This window comes from Pteropus vampyrus, unplaced genomic scaffold (assembly GCF_000151845.1).
Source record: "Pteropus vampyrus isolate Shadow unplaced genomic scaffold, Pvam_2.0 Scaffold6, whole genome shotgun sequence".
Taxonomy (NCBI): domain Eukaryota; kingdom Metazoa; phylum Chordata; class Mammalia; order Chiroptera; family Pteropodidae; genus Pteropus; species Pteropus vampyrus.
In genome coordinates, this window is record NW_011888787.1 from 9,288,967 (window position 1) to 9,297,604 (window position 8,638).

Genomic DNA, 8,638 nt, shown 5'->3' on the forward strand with positions numbered 1-8,638 from the left:
CAGAACTGTGATACGAATTAGTGAAATTCTGTCCCAAGGTCTTCCGAGGGTTAGAAGTATGTTATAGGATTTAGATTATTACTAAGATTATTAGATAGGTTAAGGGGTGAGTTATAGAAGAGACTTGGTAAGATGAATTAAAGATAAAGAAGGCCCATAGCAGAAGTGATAATCTGGGAGGCACTTGGGATTAAGTGCGCACTGAAACTTTTGACTCGAAGAAATCTCTGGACTTTACTCAGAAAGGCAAGGGTTCTCCAGACAATCACCGAGGACTTTTGGGAAGTTATTTGCAGGCCACTGAAACGAAACAGTGATCCAGAGCCTCTAGCAGAGCGCCTACTTCTCTCGCTTCATGCAAAGCCTGCGTTCCTGAAGGCGCTGCAGAACTTCCTTACATCGTCGCTCTGCCCAGACTGCATATTAAAAGCTAATTTATTAATCCGCTCACGTTGGAGAGAGCATTGAGAAAATTCCAGCTTGTTGATCCTAACATGCTGAAGGGTGGTTGTAAACCCTGGCAAAAGCAAAAAAGCATCCACGAGTTCTCATGGTCTCTAACATTTCAGGAAACAGACTGTTTTATCCACCTCATTTGGGGGCTAGGGTTTAATTTCTCTCAACAATCTTGCTTCAGATATTAGTAAATCTGTTGTAGATACGTGGAAAAAAGTCTTGAATAGGGAACCTTAATTTCACAGGAGCTTGTCGGTCCGCTAATCAACGCACAGTTCTCTCACTCCAGAAAGGGCAGGGTATCTGTGGGGATGATCTTGGTGGACTGATGGATAAAACGGGCGTAGTGGATTTTCCCTGAGGCTGTTCAGAGTGTCCCTCGCTGCCTTGTCCTCATCCCATCTTAGATGTTCTCAGCGATCATCAGTCTTACATAAATAAATAATTAGGTATATTTACATGGATGAGTACACATGCATCTATTTTTTTGCTCTGTCAGCTGAGATGGCCCAAAAGAAACACCACCTCCGGGGCAACAAGCACACCAAACGCCCAGATCTTGGTTTCTAATACCATTCTCCAAGAAAGGAACCAGGACTCCTTGGAGAAATAACTGAGTCTAGGACTGGGGAAGTAAATATATGAACACCTTGCACATCTTGCACACCTTGTTGGGGACATATCAAAGAGGCTCAGGAGCCAACTGAAAAAGCTTCCAGTCACCAACGCTGGAATAATTTGGGCCACAAAAATTAATGAAGTAGTATTGGATTATAACCCAACATATAAAGTATCCATGAGTCCATGGTGATGTAAATAAATGATTGAATAAATAAATAACTGGGGGAGAATCGGCAAATCTCTGCAGAAGAATTTCAAATAATTTATGTAGATACTTCTTCCTCAGCTCCACACTCATTAAGTGTGGGCTATGCATAGTGACTCCGGAAGAGGACAATATGGAAATGGAGAGAGAATAACTTCATTGGAGAAATGTGGCAAACATCGCCTCACCGGACCATCAAAGTCGACATCAACTAAGTCGTACTGACAGTATGCACTATTGATATCATGTGATGAGAATGGCACTTGACTTCTGTGTCTTCCTTCCAAAAACCCATAACCCCGCAATCATGAGAAAACGTCAGAGGAATCCTAATTGAGAAACAGTTTACAAAATACTCAATCAGTCCTCTTCAACACTGTCAAGGCCATCAAAAGCAAGGCAAGTCTGAGAAATAGTCACAGACCAACCAAGAGGAGGTTAAGGAGACACGACTAAATGTAATGTGGTATCTTGGGTAGGATCTTGGAAAAGAAAAAGGGCAGTAGGTTAAAAACTAAGCAAATCTGAATGAAGTATGGACTTCGGTTAATATCAATATTGTTTTTAAATTGTGACAAATGCACCATGCTAATTTAAGATGTTAATACCAGGGCGGAAATTGGGCATGGGTACTTGAGGATTCTCTTTATTATTTTCACAACTTTCCTGTAAATCTAAAACTATTCTAAAGGTAAATTTTAACTTAAAAATAATTATAAAATACCTCCAATAATTATTCTTTCCAAGTTGCTCCTCAGGAAATGGTATTATTCCTATTAAGAACCTACTGAGCTAGTCCTGTACTGTAAGCTCTGACATCTTCCTTCTCCTTGCTCACTTAGAAAAATCAAAGGTAAGGTGCAATGCACTTTTTTTTTTTCTTTTTAGGAGTAGCTAAAGACATTGTTTCACTTGCCATGGAGTTTGCGAAGAATATTTTCACTAGATAATTTGATTTGCTGTTCAGTTCATAATTGTAATAATGATAATGGTTTTAATTAAAAAACTATATTGATGGAGCTACTAATAAACGTGAGAGGGAGGTGGGGAGCAAGTTTGTTTTTTTGTTAAATCCTAAATAGTTGAGAGTAATGTACTTGGGATGGGGTTCTCAGACCTGTTTCTGGAAAGACAAGAGAAAACGGGTATTGGTGTGGTTTTCCTTGCTGTCCAGAGTAGAAATTGAGCTTTAAGAAAAGTGATATTCTGTTTGAATACACAGTGATGCCAGCCCTGGCAGAGTCCTTTTCTTAGCAAAGGTAGTAGTTGATCTGTAATCAAAGAGCAAAAGCCTCAGGAGAAGAGAATGAATTTCTTTTCATTGGTTTTTTTTTTTTTTTCTGATTTGTTTTTAAGTAGAACTGACTTTTGAACATTTGAGAAATCACATATAATCTGATATACTGAAACCCAAGTCAATTAAATTTAATAAGGAAAATCTATCTATGCACCCATATCCTCTTCCCGAAAAGGCCCTCTTTTCTTCAATTTGAACTCACTGGGAACTGCAGTGCTTTGACGTCACCCTGGGCCGGAGAACACTGTTAATTTTTCCAGCAGTGAGCACCTAACCTAAGTCAAGGAGCCTCTTATGAAGATGTGGAGAACTCAGTACCAGAAGGAGCATTAAGAAAGGCTCTCTCTGGTGCCTGAGGTGGTAAGATATAACACTGAGCGCTGTTACAGCCTTGTTCTCTACCTCTTGAAGAGAACTGATCTGCATCGTGGGAGGAGATGGACGCAGGAGCGCAGGTCAAAGCAGACACACGGGGTAGAGAATCCTGAGGCTGTGCCAGTTCGAGCTTCTTGTCTCACCCGGGTTCTGGCTGCAGCCCCTCTCTTTTTGCATAAGTTAAGTCAAACTGGATTTCTGGCAGTTGGACTCTTCAAACACTATCTCTTTTCTAGCCTACTTAGGTTTCTTAAAAAATTTTTTTGAAAATAGGAAATATAAAAATTAGGGTTTATTATGACTATAAATTGACTACACACACGTAATACAATGCAATATGCAGAGTCAACATCTAGAAGATACTTGAAGCTGTATAGACATTAAAAGGGAGGGTTAATTAAAATCAACCACAATAACAAAGAAATACTATAATTTAAAAAAGTGGTATGTTTTTACAAAGGAAGGCAAGGGTTACAAAATCAACTTCAACCATCCTACCCTCTCCCCTCCGCCCCGCCCCCCACCCACTGTACAAAATTGTATTACATACTCAGGGCTTAAGCAGATGACTGAGTCACTGAGAAATCCTTCACGGGGATTATTAAGGTCTTGACTCCAGGTGAACCTTTGCTTTTGTTATTGATGGGACGATGCTGCTGTGATAGATTGTTTTTCAATATCTAAAATAAGTTTTAAAGATATATTACATTTCTTCTGTTGATTTGCTTTAGTTTTATTGTAATGGACAGTAAATATGGACAGAATATTTTTTTAAAGCAAAAACATATTGTTTCGCCCAGTTTTTAAACAATATTTTAGTTCTGTATCTTTTGTTAGCGTATAGTAGGGACCCATAACTGTATGGATGGCTGAAAAAATAAAGACGCGCTTATCATCCTTGGATCCCCTCCTGCCTGCATTCCCTTCTCAGCTTTTCCTATTTATTCCAAAACCGTCCTTCATCTTTAAGTTACAGCGCCCTCTCCTGAGTTATTAGCAACATTACATTTGGCCGTTTTTCCAATAGTGGCCGCTTTTCCTTCAGAAGGGTAAAAACTTTGCAAATGTACTAAAGAGATGAATTTTCTCCAAATTGAATCGCACTCAAATTATTTGAAACTTATTACACAGACACTAGTACAGTGACATCACTACAAAGAAACAAGTGATCATGAGTTTGAAGATATTACAAAGATACAAGCAAACTTTAATGTAAAAGATATTCAGTTTTGAGTATATGTAGCAAAAAGGCATGAAAGAAAAGTCAGCAAAATGTTTTAAAAATGAGTGATTAACACTCTAAAATGAGAAATGTGCATTTGAAGTTCCTCTGCACAGCAAATCTTTTAAAATGAATGTTAGAGGAGCATTTTTTAAAAAAATTGTTTTGTACATTCTTAGTATTGTTATTTATTCGACCCAGATTTTTCTATAGCTACAGAACCCTGGAGGTGTGATTAAGTTGTTTTATGACTCCCTTGACTAAATTGTATGCTCCATGAAGACAGAGACCTCTTTATATTTCCATATCTAAAAATACTTAAAACCATGAATTCACACCGACCCATTCACATCCAATGCTGTAGGGTTCGTTCTAGCTTCCCCCTTTGCATACTTGTAACTCATTTCTCTGACAGCAAGTGACCTACATCTCATTATGCCCAACATATTTGTTTATTTTCTCAGTCCCTTTCTATGTCACCAATCTCCCAACCCATTAGGCAGCTGCCCTGCTCAGCCAGCTACCTTCTTTCTTGACCCATGCTGGGTGGCTTTCCTCAAACCTGCCTAATGGCTTTTAACAGGTGATTCAGAAAGGAAGGAAGGAAGGAAGGAAGGGAGGGAGGGATGGAGGGAGGGAGGGAGGGAGGGAAGGAGGTGGAGGCTTTACACAAGAAAATAAAAGTATAGAATATAGAATAATTTCCATGATTACTGATTCAATAGATATGCATTTTTTTGCATTTTAAATCTTTCAATATTCAGAACAGAATTTACATAAAATTTACAAACTGAAGACGGTTTTAACACAGTCTTTTACATAACTATTTTCAAAATGATGCCCTATGTGGTTTTGAAGCCAGTTAGAATTTGACACAACTGTTTTGAAATGGGAAGTCTTTACATGATTTAGTAATAGTGACAATTAAGTGCCATTTTTTATGTTGGAGAGTTGTCTGAATTTTCTTTTTGGGGTCTGAGGGTAGTGGATAGGCTGTGCAAGAGACAGAATTTACCTTCTTATCTGGAATTGTCTACTAAATGACTTGAGAAATCTGGAGAGAATATCCTCTTAGCTTAATGTGATAAATGAATCAAAACTTAAAATGATTATTGTCTCCTTAAAGACTACTAGGATATTCAAGTTCAAATTTATTGCTCGATAAAATTATCTTTCCAGTGATGGTGATGGCTTTACACTGAGCCAGTCGAATTCTCTTTTATAACCCACTTTGCGATCCCTGATGTTTGACACAGCAAATTTAATAAGGAAAATCTATCTATGCACCCATATCCTCTTCCCGAAAAGGCCCTCTTTTCTTCAATTTGAACTCACTGGGAACTGCAGTGCTTTGACGTCACCCTGGGCCGGAGAACACTGTTAATTTTTCCAGCAGTGAGCACCTAACCTAAGTCAAGGAGCCTCTTATGAAGATGTGGAGAACTCAGTACCAGAAGGAGCATTAAGAAAGGCTCTCTCTGGTGCCTGAGGTGGTAAGATATAACACTGAGCGCTGTTACAGCCTTGTTCTCTACCTCTTGAAGAGAACTGATCTGCATCGTGGGAGGAGATGGACGCAGGAGCACAGGTCAAAGCAGACACACGGGGTAGAGAATCCTGAGGCTGTGCCAGTTCGAGGTTCTTGTCTCACCCGGGTTCTGGCTGCAGCCCCTCTCTTTTTGCATAAGTTAAGTCAAACTGGATTTCTGGCAGTTAGACTCTTCAAACACTATCTCTTTTCTAGCCTACTTAGGTTTCTTAAAAAATTTTTTGAAAATAGGAAATATAAAAATTAGGGTTTATTATGACTATAAATTGACTACACACACGTAATACAATGCAATACGCAGAGTCAACATCTAGAAGATACTTGAAGCTGTATAGACATTAAAAGGGAGGGTTAATTAAAATCAACCACAATAACAAAGAAATACTATAATTTAAAAAAGTGGTATGTTTTTACAAAGGAAGGCAAGGGTTACAAAATCAACTTCACCCATCCTACCCTCTCCCCCCCGCCCCGCCCCCCACCCACTGTACAAAATTGTATTACATACTCAGGGCTTAAGCAGATGACTGAGTCACTGAGAAATCCTTCACGGGGATTATTAAGGTCTTGACTCCAGGTGAACCTTTGCTTTTGTTATTGATGGGACGATGCTGCGTGATAGATTGTTTTTCAATATCTAAAATAAGTTTTAAAGATATATTACATTTCTTCTGTTGATTTGCTTTAGTTTTATTGTAATGGACAGTAAATATGGACAGAATATTTTTTTAAAGCAAAAACATATTGTTTCGCCCAGTTTTTAAACAATATTTTAGTTCTGTATCTTTTGTTAGCGTATAGTAGGGACCCATAACTGTATGGATGGCTGAAAAAATAAAGACGCGCTTATCATCCTTGGATCCCCTCCTGCCTGCATTCCCTTCTCAGCTTTTCCTATTTATTCCAAAACCGTCCTTCATCTTTAAGTTACAGCGCCCTCTCCTGAGTTATTAGCAACATTACATTTGGCCGTTTTTCCAATAGTGGCCGCTTTTCCTTCAGAAGGGTAAAAACTTTGCAAATGTACTAAAGAGATGAATTTTCTCCAAATTGAATCGCACTCAAATTATTTGAAACTTATTACACAGATACTAGTACAGTGACATCACTACAAAGAAACAAGTGATCATGAGTTTGAAGATATTACAAAGATACAAGCAAACTTTAATGTAAAAGATATTCAGTTTTGAGTATATGTAGCAAAAAGGCATGAAAGAAAAGTCAGCAAAATGTTTTAAAAATGAGTGATTAACACTCTAAAATGAGAAATGTGCATTTGAAGTTCCTCTGCACAGCAAATCTTTTAAAATGAATGTTAGAGGAGCATTTTTAAAACAAATTGTTTTGTACATTCTTAGTATTGTTATTTATTCGACCCAGATTTTTCTATAGCTACAGAACCCTGGAGGTGTGATTAAGTTGTTTTATGACTCCCTTGACTAAATTGTATGCTCCATGAAGACAGAGACCCCTTTATATTTCCATATCTAAAAATACTTAAAACCATGAATTCACACCGATACCAGCCATTCCCATCCAATACTGTAGGGTTCGTTCTAGCTTCCCCCTTTGCATACTTGTAACTCATTTCTCTGACAGCAAGTGACCTACATCTCATTATGCCCAACATATTTGTTTATTTTCTCAGTCCCTTTCTATGTCACCAATCTCCCAACCCATTTAGGCAGCTGCCCTGCTCAGCCAGCTACCTTCTTTCTTGACCCATGCTGGGTGGCTTTCCTCAAACCTGCCTAATGGCTTTTAACAGGTGATTCAGAAAGGAAGGAAGGAAGGAAGGAAGGGAGGGAGGGATGGAGGGAGGGAGGGAGGGAGGGAAGGAGGTGGAGGCTTTACACAAGAAAATAAAAGTATAGAATATAGAATAATTTCCATGATTACTGATTCAATAGATATGCATTTTTTTGCATTTTAAATCTTTCAATATTCAGAACAGAATTTACATAAAATTTACAAACTGAAGACGGTTTTAACACAGTCTTTTACATAACTATTTTCAAAATGATGCCCTATGTGGTTTTGAAGCCAGTTAGAATTTGACACAACTGTTTTGAAATGGGAAGTCTTTACATGATTTAGTAATAGTGACAATTAAGTGCCATTTTTTATGTTGGAGAGTTGTCTGAATTTTCTTTTTGGGGTCTGAGGGTAGTGGATAGGCTGTGCAAGAGACAGAATTTACCTTCTTATCTGGAATTGTCTACTAAATGACTTGAGAAATCTGGAGAGAATATCCTCTTAGCTTAATGTGATAAATGAATCAAAACTTAAAATGATTATTGTCTCCTTAAAGACTCCTAGGATATTCAAGTTCAAATTTATTGCTCGATAAAATTATCTTTCCAGTGATGGTGATGGCTTTACACTGAGCCAATCGAATTCTCTTTTATAACCCACTTTGCGATCCCTGATGTTTGACACAGCAATGACCAGGGTTTAGAAATAGGACCAGGTTCTGTGGACAGGCTGAGACTTTGGTCTTATTGGCACCACACAATAACTAAGTGGTCCAGTAGATGAAAAGAGTGAACTTGTTTACCAGCTAAAACTATGAAAATTTAGAATGATTATTCAAGCAGAGTTCCCGCTAACGACAAGGTGTTCAAAGTAGGTGCTGAAGGAGGTCTTTGAACACTGAAATAGATGAAATTGATAAAATTCAAAGGTTGTTAAAGTGGAAGATGGTAGTCCTTGAGAAGACTAAAAGTTGAGGGAGACAGAAGCAAGCTGAAGTGGTCTGGACCCTAGACTTCTGTCCTGACCACAGAAATGAATGGGTCAAGGAAGTGTGACTTTGGAGTTTCTAACTCTTGGCCTCTGGAGGAACCACTGGTCTTTGGGACCTCTAATTACTACGAGAGAGAGAGAGAGAGAGAGAGAGAGAGAGAGAGAGAG